Source organism: Ictidomys tridecemlineatus, unplaced genomic scaffold, assembly GCF_052094955.1.
Source record: "Ictidomys tridecemlineatus isolate mIctTri1 unplaced genomic scaffold, mIctTri1.hap1 Scaffold_751, whole genome shotgun sequence".
NCBI lineage: Eukaryota > Metazoa > Chordata > Mammalia > Rodentia > Sciuridae > Ictidomys > Ictidomys tridecemlineatus.
In genome coordinates, this window is record NW_027525471.1 from 99,431 (window position 1) to 115,007 (window position 15,577).

At 33.6% G+C, this 15,577-nt stretch overlaps 1 pseudogene; it reads left to right on the top strand.

Moving 5' to 3' along the window:
• The first annotated feature begins 3,312 nt into the window (after positions 1–3,312).
• Positions 3,313–9,304, top strand: LOC144374579 (uncharacterized; annotated as a pseudogene).
• The last annotated feature ends 6,273 nt before the right edge of the window (positions 9,305–15,577 follow it).

A 15,577-nucleotide genomic window follows, 5' to 3' on the forward strand; every position in this document is an offset into this window, starting at 1 on the left:
GAATCCATCCCATTTGTTGATTCTTGGTTTTAATTCATGTGCTGTAGGCATCTTATTAAGGAAGTTGTGGCAGCCTAGCCCCATGTGATGAAGATTATGGCCTACTTTTTCATCTATTAGATGCAGAGTCTCTGGTTTAAATTGTAGGTCCTTGATCCCCTTTGAGTTGAGTTTTGTGCATTGTGCGAGATAAGGTTTTATTTTCATTTTTTAAAAAATGGATTTCTAGTTTTCACAGCACCGTTTGTTGAAGAGGCTATCTTTTCTCCAATGCATGTTCTTGGCACCTTTGTCTAATATAAGATAATTGTAATTTTGTGAGTTAGTCTATGTGTCCTCTATTTTGTACCATTGGTCTACCGGCCTGTTTTAGTGCCATTACCATGCTGTTTGTGTTACTATTGCTCTGTAGTATAGTTTAAGGTTTGGTATAGTGATACAACCTGCTTTGCTCTTCCTGCTTATAATTGCTTTAGCTATTCTGGGCTTCTTATTTTTCCAGATGAATTTCATGATTGCTTTTTCTATTTCTATGAGAAATGTCATTGGGATTTTGTTCATAATTGCATTCAATCATTATAGTGCTTTTGGTTGTATGGTTGTTTTGATAATATTTATTCTGCCTATGCAAGAGTAAGGTAGATCTTTCCATCTTCTAAGGTCTTCTTTGTTTTCTTTCTTAAAGGTTCTTTAGGTTTCATTGTATAGATCTTTCACCTCTTTCATTACGTTGATTCCCAAGTATCTTATGTTTTCTTTTTTTGAAGTTACTGTAAATGGGGTAGTTTTTCTTATTTTTTTCTTGAGCCTTTTCCCTGATACAACGAAATGCCTTTTTAAATGTGTGTTAATTTTATATCCTGCTCTTTGCTGAATTAAATTTTTAGTTTTAGAAATTTTCTGATGGTGCTTTTGGGGTCTTCTGGGTATAGAATCATATTGTCATCAAATAGTGCTAATTTAAGTTCTTTTCCTGTAGTTATTTTTTAAAATTTCTTTCATCTTTCTAATTGCTCTGGCCAGTGATTAAAGAAATATATTGCGTAGAAATGGTGAGAAAGAGCACCCCTGTCTTGTTCCAGTTTTTAGAGGGAATGCCTCTAGTTTTTCTCCCTTTACAATGATGTTGGCTTTAGTCTTAAAGTAGAGAGCCAGTATGATGTTAAGGTATGTTCCTGTTATCAAGTTTTTCTAATTTTTTGAACATGAAATGGTGCTGTATTTGTCAAATGGTTTTTATGTGTCTCTTGAGATGATCATATGATTCTTAATTTTAAGTCTATTGATGTGATAAATTAACTATATTGATTTCTATATGTTGAACCAACCCTGTATCCCTGGACAAACCCCACTTGATCTTAGTGCACGACGTTTTTAATATGTTTTTGTATTTAATTTGCCAGAATTTTATTCAGAATTTTTGCATCTATGTTCACTAGGGATATTGGCCTGAAGTTTTCTTTCTTTCATTTGTCCCTGCCTGGTTTGGGGATCAGGGTGATGTTGGCCTCAAAGAATGAGTTTTAAGTGCTGCTTCTTTCTGTATTTTCTGAAATAAATTGAAGAATATTGGTATTATTGAATTTCTTCTTCAAAGGTCTTGTTTAACTTGGCAGTGTATCAATCTGGGCCTGAGCTTTCTTGGTTGGTAAGCTTCTGATGGCATCTTGTATTTCATCATTTAATATTGGTCCGTTTAAATTGTGAATGTCTTCCTGATTCAATCTTGGCATATCATATGACTTAAGAAATTTGTTTATGCCTTCAATGTCTTCTATTTTATTGGGGTATACATTTTCAAGATAATTTCTAAATATCCTCTCTATTTCTGTAGTGTCTGTTGGGATATTGCCATTTTAATCATGTATGCTGGTAATTTGAATTTTCTCTCTTCTTCTTTTCATTAGCATAGATAGGTCTCTGTCAGAGAACCAACTTTTTGTCAAGGTTTAATTGTTTCTTTTAATTCAACTTCAGTTCTAATTTTAATTATTTGTTGCCTTCTACTACTTTTGATTTGTTCTTCTAGGGCTTTGAGATGAAGTATGAGATTAATTATTGACTTTTGCTTTTTTTAAGGAATGAACTCCATGCAATGAAGTTTCCTCCTAGTACTGCTTTCATAGTCCAAGAGATTTTGACATGTTGTGTCTACATTCTTTTTTACCCCTTAGAATTTTCTAATCTCCTCCTTGAAGTCTTCTGTAACCCATTCTTCATTCTATTGTACCAAATTGATTCACTCGTTGAACTGCTTATAGAACTTGAAATATTTCTTTTTTTAAAAAAATGTTTTCAGTTGCCAATGGACTTTTATTTTTATTTATTGATATGTGGTGCTGTGAATCGAACCCAGTGCTTCACACATGCTAGGCAAGTGCTCTACCACTGATTCACAAACCCAGCCCCGAAATATTTCAAGTTTGTCTTTTCACAAGGTGGAAGTGTGACTTTACATGTCTCTAAACATTAATATTTTATGAATATATTACACATTGGGAATGTGTCATGCATGATACTTGAAACTAGTTGTATTGTGGATCTCAATCTATCTCATGGATAGAAAGTAGAGAGAATTGGAACCAGACTGTTTTCAAAAACTTTTTTACCAGCCTTTTTGTCTCCCTTGTGCACAATCTCCTTATGAGAATATCTTTGACAAGTCTGATTTTCATCTGGAATGTCCGCCAAATTTCACATTCACTGATGGCAGAAAAGTTAGGAGTTGGGCTTTTATTCAGTGCTTGGATTATGGTATATATCCTTCACTTCACTTTGATATGGAATATATATACTGTTTTTGGTCTTATGTATTTTCCTCTGAATTACATAATGGAAAGTATCTTATTACATAATTAAATTCATTCTCGTACATGACAGTCAGTTAACTAACTCTTAATTCAAATTAAAAACTGAATAATGGTTTGGTCCATGTTCTATTGATCTAACAATGTTTATTTTAGGAGCCATTGACATTCAGGGATGTGGCTATTGATTTCTCTAAGGAGGAATGGAAATGCCTGGATCCTGCTCAGCAGAATTTATATAGAGAAGTGATTTTGGAGAACTACAGCAACCTAGTCTTTGTGGGTGAGCATAACTTTCCTTCAAAATTCCTAATTAACATTATTTAGTTTTTTTTCCCTTGAAGTATATCTATTGGGAACTTCTCCACAAGAATGTGTTGCAGATTTATGCTTTCAATAATAAAGATGGGGTAGTTCTTGGTGCTGACAAGAAAATGTTAATGATGTTTCATTTAATTCTTAATGTTTTTTATTTGTGGCATGATATATATCTTTCACTTGACATATGGTTGAGTTAGAGGAATACAGTGATGTCAAATCCTGTGGCCCACATGTAGTAGAGGACATGATTGAGGTAGAGGAAGAAGTCTAAATTCAATAAGGTTCATTGAGCCATTATCCTGCAGAAAACATTTTTTAGAAGCTTTGCATTTTTTCTCTTGTTATCATAGAAAAACCTGTCCTTTTTTGTGCTTTAAAACTATGTAGTATCCTGCTTCTCCTCCAGTAATGTCTCCATAGATTCAAATTAACAACAAAACACTCCCCTTGCCTTGTGAGTGTCAATGTTATCTGACAGCACTTCCATAATTTTAAAAATATTTTTAGTTGTTAATGAATTTCCTATTTATCCATATATGGTGCTGAGAATTGAACCCAGGGCCTCACACATTCTAGACGAGCTCTCTAACACTACTCTACAACTCCAGCCCTTCTTCCATTATTAGCAGGAAAGTTTTGCACATTTCTGGAGACCTCTAGGTCCACCCATTGTAATACATTACTATCATAAGTCAGTGTCTCTAATCTTATTTGTACATTTTTTTTCACTAAAATTTTCTTATCAGTGTTTTTTCTGATATCTGTAATGGATTTTCTGTGAAATTATCTGCCATGGAATGAATGTCAAGTTGGACAAAGACTGCTGTTTTGAGAGATGGTGTAAGTTTTATTTGAGTGAGAGGATTTGTAAAATAATATATCTGTGGATATGTACAAGTTAGTTGTTTTTTCCTCTTTCTTAAATTGTGTACAGTAGGTTCCATGTTATAGACTGAGTTTCCTCATATAAGTTTATTGCTTCACAAACTAAGATATCTCTGATTCTTGTTTGCATTGCCAAAAATATTATATGTGCTTTTGCTTGTATAAATATAAAGCCTCTTTTGTCCATGACTTTTGTATTTTATCTTGATTGGCTTTTCATTATGCCCATGTACGTACAAATTGAAATTTTCTATGTGTAATTCTATTGGGGATTGATGGCTGTGATACTCTCATGTGGAACTACACCCCGAGCTCCTTTTCACTCATATTTGGAGAGAGGTTCTCATTAAGTTATTGAGGATGTCTTTAATTTGCAATTCGCCTGCCTCAGACTTCCTAGTAGCTGAGATTACATTCATGCTCATCATTTGTATATTGATGAGCTTGTTCTTATTTATAGGATAAAGACCACATTATTTTAAATGTAGCTTTGAGAAATGTTGCAATTCTCTTTATCTATTAATTTTCAGTGTAATCAAAACCACAAAGTAAAACTTACTGTCTCCAAAATTGTAAATATACAGTTCAGTAACATTAATTCAAATTGTTATGCAATATATCTGTACAAAGTTTACATCTAAAAAAGAATGCCTAGAAAGCAAGGACTCATTTCTGTCTCCTAATCACATAACTATTCTCTTTTGTTCAGAAAGCTTCTTTTTTAGTTTAGAGATGTCATGTTCATAAAATCCTGCAGTATTCTTTCTGTGACATTTCAGTTAATCTAGTGTACATACATTTTGTAAAATATATACTTAGAATAAATTCTTGACTTCAAAGCTCTGTAGTTTCTATATTCCAATATTGCTCATCGTTCTTTTCAAGGGCTATTTGGTTTGCGTTCCTCATGATGGCTCTGTTGAATAACAATGTAACAACACTGGTGTTCAATGTTTTTAATTTGCTATTGATGTGAGGGCTTATTGCCACACTCACTGAGAACTCCGTCTACCTGACTCCATGTTTGCATTTACAATTGAATGCTGTAATTTTTAATATATATATTTTTTTTTGGCAGGGAAATAGTCTTATTTGTATTTTGGGGTATATTCATACAATTTAAAGGATTGATTTGTCTTCAATAAAAATTAACTATGGGAGGTTTCTGAATACTACATGGAGCCTCTAGTTAACTTTAAGTAGTATAAACATCTTTAAATTTAATCTTTCAATTTTGAACAACAGCATGCAAAAGGGTGTTCCATCAAGTGACATATATTTATGGATTTTTGAAAATCCCTACCACTTTTGACTTCAAATATTTATTCCATATTGGTTACAAAATAACTATCACTTAAATATTTATATTTAGTAGTTTCAAAATATATTCAAAGTCTTATGCATTGCAATTACCATTTTGCTTCACTGTTTTTCCCTTTTCAGTAAGTGGGGATTGATGTCTCTTAGCATGACAGTGATTCTTTGTTTTCATTCAACCCTCTCAGTGTTTTTTTTGTGTGTTTGGGAAGTATGAAGTACGTAGCGAATGTATTTACTCTTAATTCAGAACCTAGGGAAAGGGTAATTTTCTCTCTTTTGCCTCTTTTCAAAGTTATTTTTAATTTAAAACGTCTTCTATATTTTATAACTGTCTTAAACTATGTTTTGTGTACTATAATTTAGACAGCCCAGGGTTTGTTCAACCACTTTTGTATGTGTCATTATTATATCCCTTTGCTTTCAGTATGTGTGTGTTCTTAGATTTAGAGTATCCTGTAGACTACCTACAGTTGCAATATTTAGAGTTAATTCAGATATCCAAGTTTTGTTTTGATCAGAATTTTGTAATCTTGCATTTGCCAATGAAAATCTTTAAAAATGAAGAATCTCCTTCTTATACTTTTTATGAGTATCAACTTTACTTCAGTTTATTAAAAAACTGAATATATGTATGTGTTCTTTTAAAATTATATTATTGTTACTGGTATATATGCCTATTGACAGCATTTTTGTTATGCTTTTTTCTTTCAAATTCTATTGCAAAATTACATGTTTTATGACCCATCATTACTATAAAATAGAATTGTTTTTGCCAAGAAATATTTAAAATTTCATATGACTTATGATGCTGTGCACTTACATTTTATTATGAAAGATTACCTTTAGTACTTTTTAGAGAACTGATCAAGTGTTGATGAATAGTGTGTGTATATTTATATGTTTAAAGTTTTCATTTTCCTTCTCTTTTGAAAGGTAGTAGCTGTGAATATAATGTCTTGGTTGATAATTTTATTCTTTCATCCCTTGAATATAGATAGACTTGAATTCCTTCCTGTGTTGTGAGGATTCGACTAAGAATTTTACAAACATATAGTTACACATTTCTAGGTGACCCATCTTTTTCTCTTGGATGCTCTCAGTATTCTGAGTTTTTAAAAATGGATTAAAACCTACTTTGAGTCTTTATAACTTGGAGAAAAATGAGCTGCTTGATGTTCATTTTTTCTATTTTTTGAGATGTGTTTATTAGTACTGGAAATAGAACTAAAGGGTGATTTAGCACTTTGCATAAAATTTTGATGCTCTAGCTCAACCTCCTATGTTGCTATGTACAACCACCCCTGACTCTCTCAGACGTTTTCTAAAGAAAGTCTTTCAACATACATTTTCTGATTATTACTATTAACAATTCTTAACAAATTTTTATTCTGTTTTTTTGTGTGTTGGTTTAGTTCAGTAAACTTCTTTTAAATGATAATTGACTATTCCCTTTGAGTGATTCATAACTTTGCTTACAGTTGATTTAGCCATGTTTTTATCTGTTGGTAAGCAGGAACCCCTTTTTGAACAGTCTCCTAATATTTACATGTTTCATATTTTTATCTTTAATGAAACAGAAGAAAGTTGGTAGATTTTTAAAATATATTCTGAAGGAGGAAAATCGTTGTGTAACACAATGTATTTTTCTCTACTATATTACTCTCCATTGTAATGTGCTCATCTTGGATACTGTGAACACAAAGATGATTAGGACAATCTTCAAGTAATATTTTGTGTGTATTTTTATTTGATTTATATATTTCTACAGTACTGATGGACTTGGATTTAATAATCCACTCCCCTGCTGATGTTACTTTTTTCTGTGATTTATTAGGTTTGCAAAATATACTCAGCCCAGTACAGTAAGTAAACATGTTTGTTATTTTTATTTATTACAGCCATGACTTCTCATCATCCTCGACAAATTTTACCAGAGCAGGGAATAAAAGAGAGAGAGGGAAGATGTGGAAAGTGTGACTTTGACTATATACAACCAAGAAAACAATGGGAAAATATAGGTGAGAGTAGAATTCAAATATTGTATTATAATAGTCAAAATCAATCAGTAGTCCCTATTTATGATAATAATTTTATGGTCAAAAGACACCAGAGACAATTAATATCTGAAACAAAAATTCAATGTATTCCAATTATTTTGAGGAGTTTTATATGTCTTTAAGAATAAATCCACAGCCATTTTTGAACTGAAAGGCAATGTGAAAAATTTAAAAGCTAGTCCATGCATCAGTTTTTAACTTGGCCAATTATAAAAGTAGCACTGATTAAATATTCCAGCCAAACATTTGTACAGAAAAGATATTTCTAAAAGTGATCCTTTGGGGATATTCTTTATAAAATATCCATTTTTTCTGAAACAAAAGATGAATTTCTTCTTGTGCCCATATGGATTATATTAAGAATTATAGAAAAGTTTCTACTTCCCCACTATTGCTCAATGACAATTCTGATACAGATTTCTGGAAAGTGCACTATATAGATAATGCTATAAGTAACACAATAAGCCATGTCTCTACCCTGAGTAATGACCAGTATATTTACATTGGTGATAAAAATTATGAATGTAGAGAAAACCTAGTCCTTGTCTAAAGGAAATTTACCAAGATGAAAAATGTAGGAAAGTCTTGCTTTAGTGATCAAAAACTAGTATTCATTAAAATATTCATAGCCAAGACAAAACCTGCAAGTGTAAGATATGTGAAAGGGATCTTAACCACAGTGCAGAGCTTGCTTAATACAAGAAAATTTATACAGAAAGTGAGCCCTATAAGTATAGAATATATTGAGACAGCAAATGCTTTGATATATTTTTTTAAAGACAGCAGATACTATGACAGTAATAAATTCTACAAATTTAAAGAATGTGAAAAAACTTTTAGTGAAAAGTTACAACTTGTTAAATATCAGAGGATTTATACTGAAGGAGAGACCTGTAAATGTAAAAAGTGTGGGAAAGACTTAAAAAGTTTTTTAACCCTTACTCAACACCAAAAAATTTATTCTGCAGAGAAGACCTACCAATGTGAAGAATGCAATGCACTCAAGAACTTTACTCAACATCACAGTGTTAATACAGGAGATATGCTGTGCAAATGCAAAGAATGTGACAAAACTTCTAATGAAAGCTCAAATTTTATTTGTCACCAGTGGACACACCCTGGAGTGATGCCCTAGATATCTAAACAATTTTGCAAAGGTTTCAGTTAAAAATAAAGCCTAAAAAATTACCAGAAAATTCATACTGGAGAGAAGTACTACAAATGTATAGTGTGTGGCAAAAGTATTAATAGAAACTCAAATCTTTATTACCATATCAGGATTTATACTGGAGAGAAGCCCTACAAATGTACAGTGTGTTGCAAGAGTTTCAGTCAGAAATTATCACTTACTCAGCACCAGCGAAACCACACTGGAGAGAAGCCTTACAAATGTAAAGAATGTGGCAAAAGTTTTAATCAAAAAATAGTACTTACTCAGCACCTGAGAATCCACACTGGAGAGAAGCCCTACAAATGTACAGTGTGTGGCAAAAGTTTCTGTCAAATATCATCACTCATCACCTGCAAATCCACACTGGAGAGAAGCCCTACAAGTGTAAAGAGTGTGGCAAGTGTTTTAATCACATATCATCACTTACTCAGCACCAGCGAATCAACACTGGAGAGAAGCCCTACAGCTGTAAAGAATGTGGCAAAGCTTTTAATACCATCTCACAGCTTAATTGTCACAAAAGGATTCATACTGGAGAGAAGCCCTACAAATGTAAATTGTGTGGCAAGAGTTTCAGTCAAAAATCATTACTTACTCAGCACCAGCAAATCCACACTGGAGAGAAGCCCTACAAATGTAGAGAATGTGGCAATAGTTTTAATCAAAAATCAATACTTACTCGACACCCGAGAACCCACACTAGAGAGAAGACCTATAAATGTGAAGAATGGCCAAGCTTTTAATATTGAAGATCACATCTTACTAAACATTATAGATTTTATACTGGAGAGAAGTTTTACAATGAAAACATTGCATCAGTGTCTTTAACGATAAGTCAACCCTATTTCACAGTAGTTCAACACTATACCAGAGATATGATAGCACAGAAATCATATAAATGTAAATAGGTGACAGAGTCTCCAATAGTTGTTCACACCCTACTCAGCACCTCAGAATTTATACGAGTGAGAGGATGTATGGAAAAACTTTTGCAAAGCTTTTGGCCATTGATCCATCATTTTTGAAACACTGGAGGATTTATAGCATATAGAAACCCAAAGAATGTGTCCAAGACTGTATTCAAATTTCTGACATTTTTAAATTACTGGCCTCATATCTGTAGCAAATGTGGAGTAGCATCTGTCCAAAGTGTGTACCTTTGAAAACAGCAAAATATTTACAAAAACACCCTGACAAATATAAAGATGGTAGTAAGTTTCATATCTATAGCCCATTCCTTGAAGTATTTGGGACCTAGGAGGAAAAAAAATCATTTATGTAGAAAATGGGTAATTGTTTTTGACATTTGCTGAAAATTTTCTTAAATCTTGAGCTGATATTGTAGAAATAAGAAAATACAAGTATAGAATTGTGCATCCCTAAAAGGATATAATTTTAGGATAAATCAACAATTACTAAAGAGTCTCATTTTTCACAACTGGAGAAATAATAATACTCAGAGTAGATTATTTCAGAAGTCTCTTTATATTTATATGAAATTTAAAATTTAAAATTTTCAGAGCCCCCTTAAAGTTAGTGACACTTAATCAGTAAACTACATCCTCAGATTTTTTTCTTTTTTATTTAGAGATAGGGTTTGGTAAGTTGCATAGGTCCTCACTAAGTTATGGAGCCTGACTTTGAACTTGCAAAGCTTCTCACATCCCTAGGGCCAAAGCATGGTCCACCATGCAAGTTTTACAGAGCGTTTTTACTTATATTTTATAACAAATGTAATTTGTTGGTAAATAAAGTGTAAATTTCTTAATGTTAACCTTGTCATGCATATAATGATGTTATTAGGTCGCACATTCCCACTATTCACTTTGCTAATGGATCGATGCAATAGTAAAACATTCTGTTTTGTAAATATGCTATAACATCTCCATTAATTATTTCATATGTTTAATCAAGTATTATTTGGACAATATTATTTATGTAAATTATATACTCTCTTGTTTGTAATGATGGGAAAATTAAGACAGTTATAGGAAGAACCTAGGGATACTAAAATAATGCCCAGATATCCCTAGTTTGAATTATGAGTTTAACATTTCACCTTATAGAGTAGCAGTACTCCCTAAGAGATCTACAACTCCAGAGAGTTATACAAGCTCCCAATCAAGGAGAAAAGAAAGACCCAAGAGACTAGGAGCCAACGTGCATATTCAGGCAATAAAGCAGGGTTGCTGAAGGGGGCAATAGTCTTTATGTTTCCTGGGGAATCCATATGGTCCATAGGTCCATCCTGACTCTTGGACTGAAGAAACTATGCAGTTCCTCATGAATTCTATGACGTTCATCACTGAGGTGACTATACTCGCCTCTAGTGTAGGAAAAACATCACAATTTGGAACCACTTCTTTAGTTTTGCATACCCAGTAAAAATGTGTAACTAGAAATATGTAAAATGATAACTGTAAAAAGAAAAAAGACATACTATAGGAGCATTTATGTCCCCACATTTTTTATTTCATTATATATTTTGATTTTTAGACACTTTGGTTCTACTTAATAATTTACAATATAATGTTTGTTATACTTATTGGATTATACGATAGATAGCATGTGTCATGGTCTCCCAGAACCCTCTGCAACCCAGTAATTATAAGATACTATGAACTAACCATGTCCCTCCTCAGGTCTTATAGCCCCAAGAGCCCATGACACCACAGAGAGAGAAACACAATTTTGATTGAAATAAACCTCTAGACTCTCGTCTACAAGTCCTGTTCAAAAAGTAAAAACACAATATTCTCTTCATATGTGAGCCCTTTGGGTCAACAAAACACCACCCCCAATATTTTATTTAACTTTATTTGGGAAAATAAATATTAAAATATAATGATAAGTTCAAGGAGAATAATATTCACACCATTTGTTATTCCAAAGGATAAATCTCTAGGTTTCATGCTTATCTCCACATTATTTTATGCAGAAAACTGGCTTCATTTTACAGATGAGAGTTTAAACTATTTATAAGGCCACGAGGGAAGATTCAGTCCTAGAGGTCTAAGGAAAATACTAAAGATCTTCCTTTTCTTGATTGAATGATGTCTGCAATCTTGGATGAAACAGCTAAAGAATGCTGATTCCTCAATGCATCTGGCTAGGTGGCTCACTCATTGGAATCCCAATTTATTTAGTCATCTCGAGGCTATCGCTCCCTCCTCTATGATCTGACCTGTTCTTGGGAGGACTTGAGGTTCTTCAGGGCATCACCAGGTTATGCAAGATGTTAGAATGAAGTTTTCTTTGTTCTAACTTGTATTTATTCGGCGTAACTTTTTTAGAACAAGACTTCAAACTCTCACCTGTGGAGAGGATGCTCTGCCCAGCACTTTTTAGTCAGGACCCTGAAAAGCTCTTTGGGACTTCCCAGTACATAGGTTCAGTGCTGGGGTTTTCCTAGTCTGGTAATACAGTTGCCTTTGTCTTTCCCTTTTGCTTTCTCTCTTGCTTTCATAGTATTACTCAAGGAAATACTGTCTTGTGTGAAGAGATTGTATTCTTTATCTATTGGATCTGACCTGCGAAGTTGAGCAGCTGCCCACATACTGAATGTCACAAACACATGTATGTGTTTTCTAATCAGTAAGTAGTGTATCTTTCAACTGCATCATTTTTTATTGCATGGGGGAGGAAATTTAGAATGCTTTCTTTGAGTGCCCACAGCACTATTCATAGTATTCATAACACTGCTATGTAATGCTTCCTCTCTGCTCAACTTGTAAGTATTGTTCTTGTTCTGCTTTGTAAAACAAATAGAAAAGAGTTGTAAACCAAAAATTTTGTGATTATACCTAGTTGCGCAGACTGACTTGGGCAACTCTATTTACCATTGTTTTTTTGTATGGGCTCAAGGTACTCTTTTATACTTTTATTTAACCTTAAAGACATTACCATTCATTGAAGAGTTTTTAACTCACAAACCTTCTCGGTATACAAATTTTCTCTTGTCATTTTTAAAATTTCTTACTCTTTTTAGGTATTCATGATAGTAGAGCAAATTTTGACATATTATACATGGAGTAAAACTCATTTTAGTTAGTATTTCATTCTTGAGGTGTACATGGTGTGGACCTTCCCTGGTGGTGTATTTATATATAAACATTGAAAATTTGTGTCGATTCATTCTTTTGTCATTTGTACTCCTATTTCCCTTTTCTTTCCTTCAATTTAACTTTGTCTAACCAATGATTTTCTATTCCCCCTCCTTGTTGAGTGTTTTAGCATCTATATATATTATGTATTATATGTAATGTCTGTTTCATTCTACTATAATTTCTATCCCCATATTCCCTCCTTTTCCTGCAATCATCTCTACTTAATCTAAATAACTATTTTGCCCCACCTCCATTGTGAATTAGCATACTCTTATTGGAGAGAACATTTGGCCTTTGTGTTTCTGTGTGTGTAAGGGGGTGGGGGTGAGGGTTATTTCACTTAGCATGATATTGTTCAACTCTATCCTTTTACCACCAAATGGCATAGTTACATTCATCTCTAAAGCTAAGTAATATTCCATTGGTGGGGGAAATTATATATATATATATATATATATATATATATCACACTTTATTTATCCATTCATCTGTTGAAGGAAACATAGGTTGGTTCTATTGTTTATCTATTGTGAATTGTGCTGCTATAAACATTGGTGCAGCTGTTTCCCTGTAGTATGCTGCTTTTAAGTCCATTGGGTATAGTCCAAAGAGAGGGATAGCTGGTTCAAATGATGGTTCCATTCTGCTTTTGCAAGGCGTCTCCATACTGCTTTCCATTGTGGTTGCACCAATTTGGAGTCAATCTCATGAGCAATGTGTGAGTGTTCCTTTTCCTTACAACCTCACCAACATTTATTGTTGCCTGTATTATTAATGATTGCCATTCTGACTGAAGTGAGATAAAATCTTAAAGTAATTTTGATTTACATTTTCCTAATTGCTAGATAGGTGGAATGTTTTTTCATATATTTGTTAATGGCTTATATTTCTTCTGTCACGTTGTCTGTTCAGTTACTGAGTCCATTTGTTAATTGGTGTTTGTTGTTGTTGTTTGTGTTAATTTTTAGTTCTTTATATACTCTAGACATTAGTGCTTTTTTTGAATTACATGTGGTAAAGATTTGTATAAAATCTGTAGGTTCTTTCTTCACATTATTGTTTCTTTTGCTGAGAAGCAGCTTTTTATTTTGAGTCTATCTCCTTTATTTATTCTTGATTTATAATATTTGTGCTATAGGTGTCTTGTTATGGAAGTCAGATTGTGAACCAACATTCACCTCAGATTTTTAAATGGTATCTCAAGTTCATGAATATTTCAGTTTTATTGTTTCTCTTACTATCTTGCCTTATAGATCTACATGTTCTAAAGAGTCATGAAATGATCGAGCTTCACATACATGATTTTCTGATGACTATTATTTTTCAATATGTAGCTGTAGATTATTTAAAATATATATCTACTATTTCAGACTTTAAATAAAGCACATACATGCCTTGGAAAGGAAATATTCCATCAGTAGATCAACATCAAATTGATAATACATACATATATATATTTATATATATATATAAAGCCTGGACTCAAATGCATGCACATTTAACCCAGAGCTTGGCCCATAACACTTATTCTATACTAGTTCCACACTTTAGAACCTCCATAAAAGCTCTTATGAATCCAAAGCCTGAGACTCACTCCCCAGACATTCTTTTTTTGGGGGGTACGATGACAAAGATTGTACTCAGGGGCACTCAACCCCTGAGCCACATCCATATCCCTATTTTATGTAGAGACAGGATCTCACTGATCTTCTTAGTGATTTTTTTTCACTGAGGCTGGCTCTGAACTCATGACCCTCCTTCCTCAGCCTTCCAAGCTGCTGAGATTACAGGCAAATATCACCATGCCCAGCTCCCCAGATAACCTTCTTTAACTGGTTGGAACTAACTTGTTCAGTATATTGTGTCCTAATCCTCACAATTAGCGATTAAATTATTTTCCTCTCTATGAAAAATCATGGCTACAAAGAGAATCGACTCAACAACACCTAATTACACAGCATGTCCACATTACAACAAAGGTGTGGTCTGTAAATCTCCACCTCTCCAATAAGCTTTTCTTGGCTCCACAAAGTTGGGAGTTCTGGCCAACCTTCTGCCATGGCTCATTCCGAAGCCTCCAAGAAAGTGAGTGTGTATGAGGGAAAGTATTCCAGGTGACACGTTGGTGATTAATAGGCTATGCCAGGGAGTAAGGCAGAGCCCAATTCACCAAAGGCACAAAACTTTCATGTGGCTGGTCTAGGATGGGGGCTGCAGGAGGGGACACTTTTCCTCCCCCCTTGATGTGTCTTTCCTAACTGTTAATATGCTGAAATACTTGTTCAATGACTTGCATTCTTTTTCTATTTTATGTTTCCCTCTCATGTGGCTTTGGAGGTCTCATGCTTTGGGAATTATTGTGACTTTCTTCTTCAGTTTTCCAACCTCCCTCATTTCATCCATGTGGAATTTCTGTCTGTGGATATGAGTTTTCATTTTATATATTTCCATTTAGTCCAAGTTTCCAGCTACCTCTAGAAAAAACAAATGTTTCATTTATTATCATGCTTGTACTAACCCTTCACTTGTTGATAGTGGCAGTGTTCAAGAACTGTCTTCTGATTTCTACAACTGAAACTTAAGTGGGTCTGCTTGAAATAACTGTCCTTTCTTTTGACTCCAAATAACGGGGATCCTTTTTAACATAGCGCTTTAATGCTTTTATGTATATTTTTATACAGTACCCAGGAGACTGATCCTGCTTTTTACATGGTTTCTCTCAGAGAAGGTGGAGTTGATCCTGTAGGCTTCTTAGAGTGGACTCCAGCTCAGACTCTGCCTCGGCTCTGACTAGATTCCATCTTCCTGTGATTTCTAACAACATATGACCTATAGCTCTTCCTCTTCTTTTCTTAATTTTAATATTTCACTTAGAACTTGAGCCACAGGACTATCATTTTGGAAAGGATG